Genomic DNA, 15,497 nt, shown 5'->3' on the forward strand with positions numbered 1-15,497 from the left:
TAGGTACCGGGAGTCACGCCTATAAAAGCATTGAGAATCTTCAAAACCATTCTTCATGGCCTCCCAACTAGGCACCACGACTCCATCGAGGGAGCAATACCAGTCAAAGGCGATCCCCTCTAAGGAAAGGGGGAATTGTTTTAGGCAAAGTGCTTCATTTTGAGCTGTTTCCCCACACTGTTTCAAAAAACGCCTAATATGTTTTTGAGGATCTCCATAACCCTCATATAGGACAAAATTTGGAAGTTCGTATCCTTCAGGAAATGGTGTTTGCTCTACCCATAAAGGGAACAAATCCCTTGGGCGATAAGTGCCCATCTCTCGAAGGTCAAGGGCAGTTTCAATCTTCTCCTCAATTGTCCCTTCTATGAAATCATATGTTTGAGAAGATGTACCTTCGTCATCCAAATGTTCTGACATCTCAATTTCTATTGGCCATGGTTTATAAAATGTCCTATAAAATCGATCAGCCATGGTGTCCCAATCTGGGATTGAATTAGGTGGCAGGCTGAAGTACCAATCCGCTGCCCATCCTTCCAAAGAAAGAACGAACTGCCGTAGAAGTAACGCCTGGCTTTTTACTGTATTTCCACATTGTGCAAGGAAACGAACCAAATGGCGCCTTGGACAACCTGTCCCATTATATAAAGGAAAACGAGGTACTGCATATCCTCGTGGGAACTGAACCCATTCGACCCAATTAGGGAAAGGGTGTCCAGAAATTTGATTTCTTTCAATACTCAAATTTTGATGGGCTTCAAAACCCTCATCTTTCAAAGAGACTGTTACTTTAGCCTGATGTTCCGTTTCCCTTCTAGCTTCAATTTTTGCTTTCTCATCATCACCTGGATTGCGAATGATATGTATTTCTCGCTCTTCAAAATTTACATCCACAGTGATGACATTACAAGGAAAGTCAAAGTCGTCACTTGATACACTTTCTCCATCGTATGTCCTAGCTGGGGATGTGTATGGTGAACCATCAGGGGAAAAGTTAAGTTCCCAATCTTCATTAGGATCCTCAACTTGAGATGACTTTGCTTGTTTATTTGAATGCTTCCATACTTCATCATCCGACATACACCTGCCATTTACCTCATCATCCTTGAAGTGTAGTCGTTTTTTCGCCTTTTTTACAAGCTCAGAGTCGGACCTACACCCGGTGTCTCTTTGTTCTGTTCCCCTTACATATTCTGGAGTGCTTTGATAGTACATTGGTGGTACTGGCGAATACTTTGGAGAAAAGGCTTCTGTTGTGTTTTCCGGAGAAGCTGGTGTATACTCTGGTGAAGTTGGTGTATACTCTGGTGAGTCAGGTATGCAGATAGGAGATGTACTGCAATCTCCTTCCCTAACTTTTGAACCAACTTCACCCTCATCTTCCTCGTCATCACTCAAAACAATGATGGTTAGGCACAACATAATTAAAACATGATATAAGATATAATTAACAGTTTAACCACATACAATACCGTTGGTGGTATTTTAGAATTTGTAGACACAAATTTTAAAACATGAAGTGTTTCAGCACATTTCAAAATTTACGTTACAAATGTCCACTGTTTAGTTTTTTTGGACTAAACAGTGTTGATTATTTGAATAGCAGGTTCCTATTTCCGATCTGTATTTCAGATCGTTAATTAGACATTTTATATAAATGAAACCTCCGATTAATGAAGAACAAAATAAACAACAAAAGATAATTTAAGAAAAAATAAATAAATATTTTATTGAGATTGTTATGGGTTTTGAACCCTCGAATACAAAATACAGTTTGGGTTTGGAACCCTTTACCTATTCATTGCCATTAGCGTAGGCTCTTGAGTTCTCTAGGCTTCTCCTCTTCTTTCTTGTAACGAATTGTTTAGCTCTCAATTTCTTTCTCTCTCTCTCTCTGATCTTTTCACTTCTGATTTTTCTATCCCCTGTCTTGTGTGATGGTCCTCATATTTATGGAGGGCCATCAGGTGATAGGAACGCTTCATCTTCATTTTGAAATTCAAATTGAATGATATTTCAAATTGAATGATAACGCCATTTAAATTTTGAATAATAGCGCTATCTGATTAATCGTATATCTGATTAACCGAATTGATCTTTGGGGTTTCATCCTGTGTGGTGGCTTTGCTGTAGGCTCTACAGGTGTCATCTTTCGTAGGCTCCACGTGTGTGATTGACTGTATTTGAAATTTAAACATAAATTTGGTTTAAAATTTATGTGCCAACAAATGCCCCTCGTGACTTGCACAAGTGAATTTTCTTAACTGTGCGAGTCACGACAATTTGGCACTTTTATGTAGATGATCTTTAGGTCTTGGATGGGATTATTTCTTTGCTTTCGTCCCTAGCCTTTTTTTTTTTTTTTTTTTTTTTTGGTTGACGGCTTTTTCATGAGCCCTTTTACTTTTGTTGCTTGAGTCCTTTTTGTGGACTTGATCTTTTCTTTTTTTTTTTTCTTTTCTTTTTTTAAATAAAGGGTTAATTGCCCTTTATAGTCCATGGGCCATTTACTTCTGTTGCATGGGTCTTTTTTGTGGACTTGATTTATTTATTTTTTTTATTTTTTTAAATTATTATTTTTTTTTAAGGGTCATGAGTAAGGTCCAAGATTTAATTGGACGTTTCCTTTTGTGGACCTCCAACTTGCCACAATTTCTTCTTCTTTCTTTTCTTTTTTTTTTTATTTTTTTTTTATTTTTTTTAGGGCTATAATGGACCTTTCCTTTTCTAGGCCACCATTTTAATTGGGCCTTTTCTTTTGTGGGCCTCCAACTTGCCACTATTTTTTTTTTTGCAGTAAATTGTTTTCTAGGCCATCATGGATTTTTCTAGACCATCATGGACTTTTCTTTTTCTAGGCCACCATTTTTTAAATTGGGCCTTTTCTTTTGTGGGCCTCCAACTTGCCACCATTTTTTTTACAGCAGATTTTTTTTCTAGGCCATCATGGATTTTTCTAGACCATCATGGACTTTTCTTTTTCTAGGCCACCATTTTTTAATGGGCCCTTTTCTTTTGTGGGCCTCAAATTTGCCACTTATTATTTTTAGGATTTTTTTACAGTAGATATATATATATATATATATCTATATATATTTTAGGGGTTTGTCCTAAATGGAATAGGATGGATTGGTATTGGTAGTACTTCTAATCCAACACAAACTCTTACTTAGTATTTCAAATCCTACATAAACTCTTGCTTTTTGAAGTATTTTAGGAGACCACTACCTCTTTTCTTAAGCAAGACTTTTCCTTTATATTACACCTATTCATATATTTTTTTTCCCTGCAGATTTTTTTTTCAGATTTTTTTTTTTTTTTTTAGCAGATTTTTTAGTTTCCAGAAAATTTCCAGCAACTTTCCAGCCATTATTTATTTTTTTTTTTCTTTCCAACAAAAGCTGTACTTTAAAGAAGGCACAAAAGAATTCCTTTATATTCCTTTTAATCAGGTATACTTTCATCATAATATTTATTGCTTTCTTTTCACCCCTGATTTTTACTGCTGCCATTTTTTTTTTTTGCTGCTGTCATAAGAAAGTTTTAACACCCATACCAACTTCATGGATGTCATGCTCATAAATTCTAGATGTTTTTTTTTTTTTTTAAGGCATAAGATTTCTTTTCTTCAGCAATCTGTCTGATTCTCTCTTTAACCAGATTTTTTTTTTTTTTTTTTTTTTTAAGACTGTTTTGAGCAACAACCTGTTTTAAGCAACAACCTGTTTTAACTAGATTTTCTTTACACAAGGCATAAGATTTTTTTTTTAACTCTCTTTAGCAGAATTTTAAGCAACAACCTGTTTGGTTTGTATTTATATATATATATATATATATATATATATATATATTTTTTTTACTCACAGTAGAATCAAAAAAATTTTGCTGGGAAAGGTTTAATTTAACCAGCTTTCTCAAGTTGCCCACTTCTATTGGTATGGAACCACTGAGATGGTTATCATCAAGGTCCAAGGATATCGACAAAGATGACAAATTCATCAATGTTTGGGGTATGCTGACTCAGGTTATTACTATAAAGTCACAAAAACAATAAATTTTGGCAATTTCCAAAACTTGAAGGCATGCTTCCTTCAAGATTGTTTTGCTCTAGCCAAAGCTTGTTCAATAATGTTAAATTTCCAATACAGGAAGGGATTTTTTTTTTGACAACTTGTTTTTACCAATACCAACTTCTTGTAGCTTATGGGGTTTACAAATAGAGGTTGGAAGACTTCCTGAGAGTTTGTTGTAATACGAAGTCAGAGAATTTAAGTTGACAAGGTTTTCAATACCTGTTGGAATGCTCCCATATATTTCATTTGTTGCTGCCAGTTTTTTATGAGCCCAAACAAAGACCTTTCTTGAAAAGATGAGTCATAACCTACTGCCTTCTTTCATAAACAAAAGTTGTAGGCCCCCCTTTTTTAGCTAAACAAAAAAAACCTGCTGCCTTTCAAGCAGATTTTTTTCCTAGCCTAAAGTCCTTCTTGAACAAAGACCCCTTTATTATTATTATTATTATTATTATTATTATTATTATTATTATTATTATTATTATTATTTTTGGAACAATTTTTTAGCTTGCTACCTTGTATTTTCTTTTGTACTAGTAGCAGCCCTTTATACAATTTTTTTATTTAAAAGCCAAATCAGCCTTGCCCCCTCGTGACTCGTACAAGTGGATTTTAATTGTACGAATCATGATGACTAATTTCCCTTTTTTTTTTTTTTTTTTTTTTTTTTTTTTTTGAAAATTTTTTTTAGCTTGCTACCTTATATTTTCTTTTGTATTAGTAGCAGCCCTTTATACAATTTGGCCAAATTTTAAAAGCCAAATCAGCCTTGCCCCCTCGTGATTCGTACAAGTGAATTTTAATTTGTACGAATCATGATGACTAATTTCTCCTCTTTTTTTTTTTTTTTTTTTTTTTTTGGTTAACAATTATTTCATGTCTTTTTATTTCTTTTGCAGACAACACGCAAGGCGTCAGAGTTTGTTTGCAGGTATCATTGCCCCTTCTAGCCTAATGGCAATGAGTGGCTTGAATCCTTGGCAGTGATTGTGTCCTTTCACCCCAATGGCTTGAATCCCTTGGCAGTGATTGTGTCCTTCACCCCAATGGCTTGAAACCTTGGCAGTGAATGTGTCCGTCACCCCAACGGCTTGAATCCTTGGCAGTGAATGTGTCCGTCACCCCAACGGCTTGAGTCCTTGGCAGTGATTGTGTCTGTCACCCCAACGGCTTGAAACCTTGGCAGTGATTGTGTCCGTCACCCCAACGGCTTGAGTCCTTGGCAGTGATTGTGTCCGTCACCCCAACGGCTTGAAACCTTGGCAGTGATTGTGTCCGTCACCCCAACGGCTTGAAACCATGGCAGTGATTGTGTCCGTCACCCCAACGGCTTGAGTCCTTGGCAGTGATTGTGTCCGTCACCCCAATGGCTTGAAACCTTGGCAGTGATTGTGTCCATCACCCCAACGGCTTGAAACCTTGGCAGTGATTGTGTCCGTCACCCCAACGGCTTGAAACCTTGGCAGTGATTGTGTCCGTCACCCCAACGGCTTGAGTCCTTGGCAGTGATTGTGTCCGTCACCCCAACGGCTTGAAACCTTGGCAGTGATTGTGTCCGTCACCCCAATGGCTTGAGTCCTTGGCAGTGATTGTGTCCGTCACCCCAACGGCTTGAAACCTTGGCAGTGATTGTGTCCGTCACCCCAATGGCTTGAGTCCTTGGCAGTGATTGTGTCCGTCACCCCAATGGCTTGAGTCCATGGCAGTGATTGTGTCCGTCACCCCAACGGCTTGAGTCCATGGCAGTGATTGTGTCCGTCACCCCAATGGCTTGAAACCTTGGCAGTGATTGTGTCCATCACCCCAAGGGCTTGAAACCTTGGCAGTGATTGTGTCCGTCACCCCAACGGTTTGAAACCTTGGCAGTGATTGTGTCCGTCACCCCAACGGCTTGAGTCCTTGGCAGTGATTGTGTCCGTCACCCCAACGGCTTGAGTCCTTGGCAGTGATTGTGTCCGTCACCCCAACGGCTTGAAACCTTGGCAGTGATTGTGTCCGTCACCCCAACGGCTTGAGTCCTTGGCATTGATTGTGTCCGTCACCCCAACGGCTTGAGACCTTGGCAGTGATTGTGTCTTTCACTCCAATGGTTTGATTTCTTGGCAAGGGGCTTTCGTTACTTTCTTTATATTAGGACATTTTGCCTTAACTAACCTCTTTGAGGCCCAATACCAGGAGAAGAAGCTTCATTTCGACAAGGTTTCTGGCGAACATGAACAGTTGTTTGCTTCAATTATCAAGTCGGATGAGCACGTTATAGGTCTTAATCAAAGGTGTATTCAAACCAAAGAGTTACTCAAACAACTTGAAGAGGAATTGTCATCCACCCAAGCGGAACATGCATCCTTTATGTGTGATTTTGCACAAGCTTCCGAGAGTGTTTCTAAATCAGAAGAAGACGTGCAAACTGCTCTGAATGTTTTGAGCCAACACAAGAAGAAGAATGGACAACACAGTGAACGTGCCTTTGAAAGGGCTAAGGCTTCTCTTAATGAATGAATGCACTTTTATTTTTTTATTCATCCGAACATAATGTATTTATGAAATTTCACTCAATGATAAATTTATTTGTTATATGAAATTTCTCAATACAATACATTGATTTGTCTTATTTTAGCCGTAGACAATAGATTTATTTGTTTATATGAAATTTCTCAATACAATACATTGATTTATCTTATTTTGGCCGTACACAGTTTATACTCTTGCAGGCCAGGAGTATCCAATGTTTTATCACCTTAGATTTCGGTGAGGTATTTTAGCAGTTTAATCACATACAATACCGTTGGTGGTGTTTGACTTTTGTTTGGCCGTACACAGTTTATACTCTTGCGGGCCAGGAGTATCCAATGTTTTATCACCTTAGATTTCGGTGAGGTATTTTAGCAGTTTAACCACATACAATACCGTTGGTGGTGTTTGACTTTTGTTTAGCCGTACACAGTTTATACTCTTGCGGGCCAGGAGTATCTAATGTTTTATCACCTTAGATTTCGGTGAGGTATTTTAGCAGTTTAACCACATACAATACCGTTGGTGGGGTTTGACTTTTGTTTGGCCGTACACAGTTTATACTCTTGCGGGCCAGGAGTATCCAATGTTTTACCACCTTAGATTTCGGTGAGGTATTTTAGCAGTTTAACCACATACAATACCGTTGGTGGTGTTTGACTTTTGTTTGGCCGTACACAGTTTATACTCTTGCGGGCCAGGAGTATCCAATGTTTTATCACCTTAGATTTTGGTGAGGTATTTTAGCAGTTTAACCACATACAATACCGTTGGTGGTGTTTGACTTTTGTTTGGCCGTACACAGTTTATACTCTTGCGGGCCAGGAGTATCCAATGTTTTATCACCTTAGATTTCGGTGAGGTATTTTAGCAGTTTAACCACATACAATACCGTTGGTGGGGTTTGACTTTTGTTTGGCCGTACACAGTTTATACTCTTGCGGGCCAGGAGTATCTAATGTTTTATCACCTTAGATTTCGGTGAGGTATTTTAGCAGTTTAACCACATACAATACCGTTGGTGGGTTTTTTTGACTTTTGTTTGGCCGTGCACAGTTTATACTCTTGCGGGCCAGGCTAAATATTTTGGGCGTGCATGAACAATTGTCTGCCAAGGTTCAACTTTTTTGTTCATGGACATTTTTTGAGTTTAATTTGTCACCCTAACAAGTCTGTTTATATTTTTTTTTAGGCTTTGATTAGATTAGATTTAAAAAAAAAAGAAACAAAAAAAAAAAAGAAACAAACAAGTCTGTTTATATTTTTCTGGCTTTGATTAGATTAGATTTAAAAATATATATATATATATATGCTGTTTGTATTTGGGTTTAGCAAAATCTGCTAAATAAACAAATATTTGCTGCTAAAAAAAAAAAAAAAAAAAAAAATGGTATCCATAAAGCTAGTGTGGGAATTAAAAAAAAAAAAGCAACTTGTATTGGTTTGTTCTTTCAAAAAAAAAAAAAAAAAAAAAAAAAAAAAAAAAAAAAAAAAACATAGTTTGAAACTTTGTTTGGCCTTATTAAATTCAAAATAGGGGAGGCAAAACTTTAAACCAAATTATGGTTTTATTCCCTCAAAGTTGTTTATAGTTTAAACAAAGTTGGCTGTTGCCGAAACATTGTTTCATCAAGACTTCAAACTGTTTGTGATAAAATAAATTAAAAAAAAACATACCTAATATAAAAAGATCCTTAAGGTACTCTTTTTGCTGGAAGGAGAGGAGAGACAATGGCTAGACAACTTTTGAAAGATGAAGACCTAATATGCACTACAAAATTTGCAAATAGGGGCTGTTGAAAATTGCTAAAAAAATTTTTTTTTTTTTGCTAGAAGAACAGCTTTTGTTGAAAAGAAGGAAAAAAAAAAGGGGCTGGAAAGTTGCTGGAAATTTTCTGGAAGCAAAAAAATCTGCTGAAAAAAAAATCTGCAGGGAAAAAAAATATATGAATAGGTGTAATATAAAGGAAAAGTCTTACTTAAGAAAAGAGGTAGTGGTCTCCTAAAATACTTCAAAGAAGCAAGAGTGTAGGTAGGATTTGAAATACTAAGTAAGAGTTTGTGTTGGATTAGAAGTCCTACCAATGCCAATCCATCCTATTCCATTTAGACAAACTCCTAAAATATATATAGATATATATATCTGCTGTAAAACAAATCCTAAAAATAATAAGTGGCTAGTTAGAGGCCCACAAAAGAAAAGGGCCCATTAAAAAAAATGGTGGCCTAGAAAAGGATAAGTCCATGATGGTCTAGAAAAATCCATGATGGCCTAAAAAAAAAAAAAAAAAAAAAAAAAAAAAAAAAAAAAAAAACTGCTGTAAAAAAATATGGTGGCAAGTTGGAGGCCCACAAAAGAAAAGGCCCAATTTAAAAATGGTGGTCTAAAAAATAAAAGGTCCATGATGGTTTAGAAAAAATCCATGATGGCCTAGAAAACAATGTACTACAAAAAAAATAGTGGCAAGTTGGAGGCCCACAAAAGAAAAGGCCCAATTTAAAAAATGGTGGTCTAGAAAATAAAAGGTCCATGATGGTTTAGAAAAATCCATGATGGCCTAGAAAACAATGTACTACAAAAAAAATAGTGGCAAGTTGGAGGCCCACAAAAGAAAAGGGCCCATTAAAAATGATGGCCTAGAAAAGGAAAAGTCCATGATGGTCTAGAAAAATCCATGATGGCCTAAAAAAAAAAAAAAAAAAAAAAATGGTGACAAGTTGGAGGCCCACAAAAGAAAAGGCCTAATTTAAAAAAAATTGTGGCCTAGAAAAGAAAAGGTCCATGATGGTTTAGAAAAATCCATGATGGCCTAGAAAACAATTTACTGCAAAAAAAAAATAGTGGTAAGTTGGAGGCCCACAAAAGAAAAGGCCTAATTAAAATGGTGGCCTAGAAAAGAAAAGGCCCAATTAAAATGGTGGCCTAGAAAAGGAAAGGTCCATTATAGCCTTAAAAAAAAAAAAAAAAAAAAAAAAAAAAAAAAAATGGTGGCAAGTTGGAGGTCCACAAAAGGAAACGTCCAATTAAATCTTGGACCTTACTCATGACCCTTAAAAAAAAAAAAAAAAAAAAAAAAAAAAAAAAAAAAATTCCACAAAAAGGACCCATGCAACAAAAGTAATTGGCCCATGGACTATAAAGGGCAATTAACCCTTTATTTAAAAAAAAAAAAAAAAAAAAAAAAAAAAAAAAAAGAAGAAGAAGAAGAAGTAGAAGATCAAGTCCACAAAAAGGACCCATGCAACAAAAGTAAAAGGGCTCATGAAAAAGCCGTCAACCAAAAAAAAAAAAAAAAAAAAAAAAAAAAAGCTGGGGACGAAAGCAAAGAAATAATCCCATCCAAGACCTAAAGATCATCTACATAAAAGTGCCAAATTGTCGTGACTCGCACAGTTAAGAAAATTCACTTGTGCAAGTCACGAGGGGCATTTGTTGGCACATAAATTTTAAACCAAATTTATGTTTAAATTTCAAATACAGTCAATCACACACATAGAGCCTACGATAAGATTGTTGTAGGCAATCACTTCCCAAAATGATTAACTTGCTCCGTTGAAGTGTATAAATAAAACAACGTCGTATCTTAATGACGTTATTCAAGATGCTCAAATGACACGTGGAGCCTACGAAAGATGACACCTGTAGAGCCTACAGCAAAGCCACCACACAGGATGAAACCCCAAAGATCAATTCAGTTAATCAGATATACGATTAATCAGATAGCGCTATTATTCAAAATTTAAATGGCGTTATCATTCAATTTGAAATATCATTCAATTTGAATTTCAAAATGAAGATGAAGCGTTCCTATCACCTGATGGCCCTCCATAAATATGAGGACCATCACACAAGACGGGGGGATTGGAAGATCAGAAGTGAAAAAGATCAGAGAGAGAGAGAAAGAAGTTGAGAGCTAAACAAATCGTTACAAGAAAGAAGAAGAGAAGGCTAGAGAATTCAAGAACCTACGCTAATGGCGATGAATAGGTAAAGGGTTCCAAACCCAAACTGTATTTTGTATTCGAGGGTTCAAAACCCATAATAATCGTAATAAAATATTTTCTTTTTTTTAAAATTGTCTTTTGTTGTTTATTTTGTTCTTCATTAATCAGAGGTTTCATTTTGCATAAAATGTGTAATTAACGATCTGAAATACAGATCGGAAATAAGAACCTGCTATTCAAATAATCAACACTGTTTAGTCAAAAAAAGACTAAACAGTGGACATTTGTAACATAAAATTTTGAAATGTGTTGAAACACTTCATGTTTTAAAATTTGTGTCTACAAATTCTGGTGGTGTTTGACTTTACTGTGTTTTGGGGGTTTTATCTAAATTTTTTTTTTTTTTTTTTTTATTTATTTATTTACACTTTTCCCCTCTTTTGCAGGCAACACGCAAGGCGTCAGATTTTGTTTGCAGGTATCATAGCTCTTTCCAACCTAATGGCAATGAGTGGCTTGAATCCTTGGCAGTGATTGTGTCCTTTCACCCCAATACAAGAATCCTTAACAGAAGATGAAAGTGCAAGAGTGAGGTTGGCTGAGCTGGAGACCCTGGATGAAAGAAGGTTGTATGCTCAACAGAACTTGGAAATCTACCAACAAAGGATGGCAAATGCATTCAATAAAAGAGCGAGGCTTCGTTCCTTTAAAAAGGGGGACTTGGTACTAATGGTTAGAACACCCATAGTAGTCTCACGAAGAACCAAAGGAAAGCTTGAGCCCAAATGGGAAGGACCTTATGTGATTGAGAAGGTTTATTCTAATGGGGCCTATTTGTTGATAACGATGGATGGTGACAGAATCATTCCCCCAACCAATGCAAGGTTCTTGAAGAGATATTACCCTTAAGAAAGCCTGCTAGGTTGAAAACCCGAAAGGGCGGCCTAGGCAAAAGTTAGGGCAAAAAAAAAAAAAAAAAAAAAAAACCACCAACGGTATTGTATGTGGTTAAACTGCTAAAATACCTCACCGAAATCTAAGGTGGTAAAACATTGGATACTCCTGGCCCGCAAGAGTATAAACTGTGCACGGCCAAACAAAAGTCAAGAACCACCAACGGTATTGTATGTGGTTAAACTGCTAAAATACCTCACCGAAATCTAAGGTGGTAAAACATTGGATACTCCTGGCCCGCAAGAGTATAAACTGTGCACGGCCAAACAAAAGTCAAAAACCACCAACGGTATTGTATGTGGTTAAACTGCTAAAATACCTCACCGAAATCTAAGGTGGTAAAACATTGGATACTCCTGGCCCGCAAGAGTATAAACTGTGCACGGCCAAACAAAAGTCAAATACCACCAACGGTATTGTATGTGGTTAAACTGCTAAAATACCTCACCGAAATCTAAGGTGATAAAACATTAGATACTCCTGGCTCGCAAGAGTATAAACTGTGTACGGCCAAACAAAAGTCAAAAACCACCAACGGTATTGTATGTGGTTAAACTGCTAAAATACCTCACCGAAATCTAAGGTGGTAAAACATTGGATACTCCTGGCCCGCAAGAGTATAAACTGTGCACGGCCAAACAAAAGTCAAATACCACCAACGGTATTGTATGTGGTTAAACTGCTAAAATACCTCACCGAAATCTAAGGTGATAAAACATTGGATACTCCTGGCCCGCAAGAGTATAAACTGTGCACGGCCAAACAAAAGTCAAATACCACCAACGGTATTGTATGTGGTTAAACTGCTAAAATACCTCACCGAAATCTAAGGTGATAAAACATTGGATACTCCTGGCCCGCAAGAGTATAAACTGTGTACGGCCAAAATAAGACAAATAAATGTATTGTATTGAGAAATTTCATATAACAAGTAAATCTTTTGTGTACGGCTAAAATAAGACAAATCAATGTATTGTATTGAGAAATTTCGAATAACAAATAAATCCATCACTGAGCGAAATTTCATAAATACATTATGTTCGGATGAATAAAAAATAATAAAAGTGCATTCATTCATTAAGAGAAGCCTTAGCCCTTTCAAAAGCACGTTCCACAACACTATGTTGTCCATTCTTCTTCTTGTGTTGGCTCAAAACATTCAGAGCAGTTTGCACGTCTTCTTCTGATTTAGAAACACTCTCGGAAGCCTGTGCAAAATCACACATAAAGGATGCATGTTCCGCTTGGGTGGATGACAATTCCTCTTCAAGTTGTTTGAGTAACTCTTTGGTTTGAATAATCCTTTGATTAAGATCCGCAATCTGCTCATCCGACTTGATAATTGAAGCAGACAACTGTTCATGTTCGCCAGAAACTTTGTCAAAATGAAGCTTCTTCTCACAATATTGGGCCTCAAATTCTGCAGTAGACAAGTTTGAAGAGTCAGCAAGTTGGGTTTTCAAAGCAAAGCACCCAAGAAATATCTTCACCTTCTCATAAAAGGAGATGAAGTCTACACCCAAACTCTTTAAAATCATGAAAACGTTGTTTGCTACAGCAATCATGCCATTAACATCCGTCATTGATTGGAGAGAAATAGTAAGACCTTTCTGAATATGGGTGGCTGCTTCGTTAGAGGAAGTTCCCAAAAGAAGGCCAGATGAAGCAAAGGGTGCTTCAAGTTTGTCAAGTAATTTGTTAACCCCATTTGCTTCAAGTAAGTCTGCAAGAATTTGGGCTTCTTCCGAGGTATCAGAATCAATTTCGTCTGTCTCTTCCAATGTGTCAGAAGTACTTTCTGTGCAAATAGAAAGAGATACTCAATGAAAACATAGAAGGTAAAAACAATATATATATATATATATATATATGAATGAAGTATACCTTGGTGTACAGCTGGAAGAGATTTAGGTGGAGGAGGAGACAAGTTGTGATTCCCACAAGTGGACCATGGATTTTGCAATGTGGCATGATCTAAAGAGAAAAGAATTCCTTGAGTATCTATACATGATGAAATAAAATAAGGTACAAAGAATAAATAAGAATACCCTTAAAGGTAGCCAATGGCATATGCGAGGCAGCTGGGGAAGTCCGAGGCGCAGTGCCTAAGAAAATGAAAGGTATTAAAAATAAAAAAATAAAATAAAATAAAATAAAATAAAATAAAAAAAAACTATACCTTTCTCCAATAGCTTGGATGGCTCGTTTGAAGGAGAAGAAAAAGCTACATTTGCTGAAGTCGATTTACTCATCTTAGTCGGTGTGCCATCTAAAAGAGGGGTGTAGTCATAAAACTCATCTTCACTCTCGCTACTTCCATTGAGAGAACAATCAAAAGATTTGGTAGGAGAAGGAATTTCAACACTCTTAATGCGAATACGACCCAAGGCAGTTAATTCATACCCATCTCCCTCAAAGAGTTCTTGAATCATATTCTCATCTTTATCTTCAAGAAAAGAGTACAAGTATGTGCGAAATTGATCCATTGGGGTTTTTGTTTGGCCGTACACAGTTTATATCCCACCGTGATCGCCACTTTTATTATCTTTTTTTTATTTTCTTTTATTTTTTTATTCTTTTTTATTTTCAATTTTTTTTCTTTTTTTTTTATTTTATTATTTTTTATTCTTTTTTTTCTTATTTTATTTTTCTCTTTTCTTTTTTTTCTTCTATTTTTTATTTTATATTTCTTTTTTTATTCTTTTCTTTTTTATTTTATTTTATTTCTTTTTTTTACTTTTTCTATTTTTTTACTTTTCTTTTTTTTTCATACTTTTTTTTTCTCTTATCATTTTCTTTATTTATTTTTATTTCTTTTTCTCTTTATTTTTTATTTTTTTTTTTTGTGTTGAAAAGGGGGAGAAATTGGTCCCTGATGAGCAGTTAGAGCAAGATCCTCTTGTCCCAGTTACATTGGAGGAATTTCTACCTTCAAAATTTCAATCTGTGGAGTTGCAGACATACTTTGATAAAAGAAGGAAGGAAAAGTTTACTTTGGCCCCTTGCCTAACCATCATTGTTTTGAGTGATAGCGAGGAAGATGAGGGTGAAATTGGTTCAAAAGTTAGGGAAGGGGATTGCATTACATCTCCTATCTGTATACCTGACTCACCAGAGTATACACCAACTTCTCCAGAATACACACCGGCCTCTCCAGAATACACACCAGCCTCTCCAGAATATACACTAGCTTCTCCAGAGTATACACCAGAAGCCTTTTCTCCAGAGTATTCGCCAGTACCACCAATGTACTATCAAAGCACTCCAGAATATGTAAGGGGAACAGAACAAAGAGACACCGGGTGTAGGTCCGACTCTGAGCTTGTAAAAAAGGCGAAAAAACGACTACATTTCAAGGATGATAAGGTGAATGGCAGGTGTATGTCGGATGATGAAGTATGGAAGCATTCAAGTAAACAAGCAAAGTCATCTCAAGTTGAGGATCCTAATGAAGATTGGGAACTTAACTTTTCCCCTGATGATTCACCACACACATCCCCAGCTAGGACATACGATGGAGAAAGTGTATCGAGTGACCACTTTGACTTTCCTTGTAATGTCATCACTGTGGACGTAAATTTTGAAGAGCGAGAAATACATATCATTCGCAATCCAGGTGATGATGAGAAAGCAAAAATTGAAGCTAGAAGGGAAACAGAACATCAGGCAAAAGTAACAGTCTCTTTGAAAGATGAGGGTTTTGAAGCCCATCAAAATTTGAGTATTGAAAGAAATCAAATTTCTGGACACCCTTTCCCTAATTGGGTCGAATGGGTTCAGTTCCCACGAGGATATGCAGTACCTCGTTTTCCTTTATATAATGGGACAGGTTGTCCAAGGCGCCATTTGGTTCGTTTCCTTGCACAATGTAGAAATACAGTAAAAAGCCAGGCGTTACTTCTACGGCAGTTCGTTCTTTCTTTGGAAGGATGGGCAGCGGATTGGTACTTCAGCCTGCCACCTAATTCAATCCCAGATTGGGACACCATGGCTGATCGATTTTATAGGACATTT

At 36.5% G+C, this 15,497-nt stretch overlaps 1 long non-coding RNA gene across 1 annotated transcript in view; it reads right to left on the reverse strand.

Moving 5' to 3' along the window:
- LOC145820708 (uncharacterized) overlaps window positions 1-15,497 on the reverse strand; it is a 58,971-nt gene that overhangs the window by 28,189 nt on the left and 15,285 nt on the right. The gene's annotated exons all lie outside the window — the stretch shown is intronic.

The sequence above is a fragment of the Camellia sinensis genome, chromosome 2 (genome assembly GCF_055761805.1).
Source record: "Camellia sinensis isolate YWXY chromosome 2, ASM5576180v1, whole genome shotgun sequence".
In the NCBI taxonomy this organism is placed as follows: Eukaryota; Viridiplantae; Streptophyta; class Magnoliopsida; order Ericales; family Theaceae; genus Camellia; species Camellia sinensis.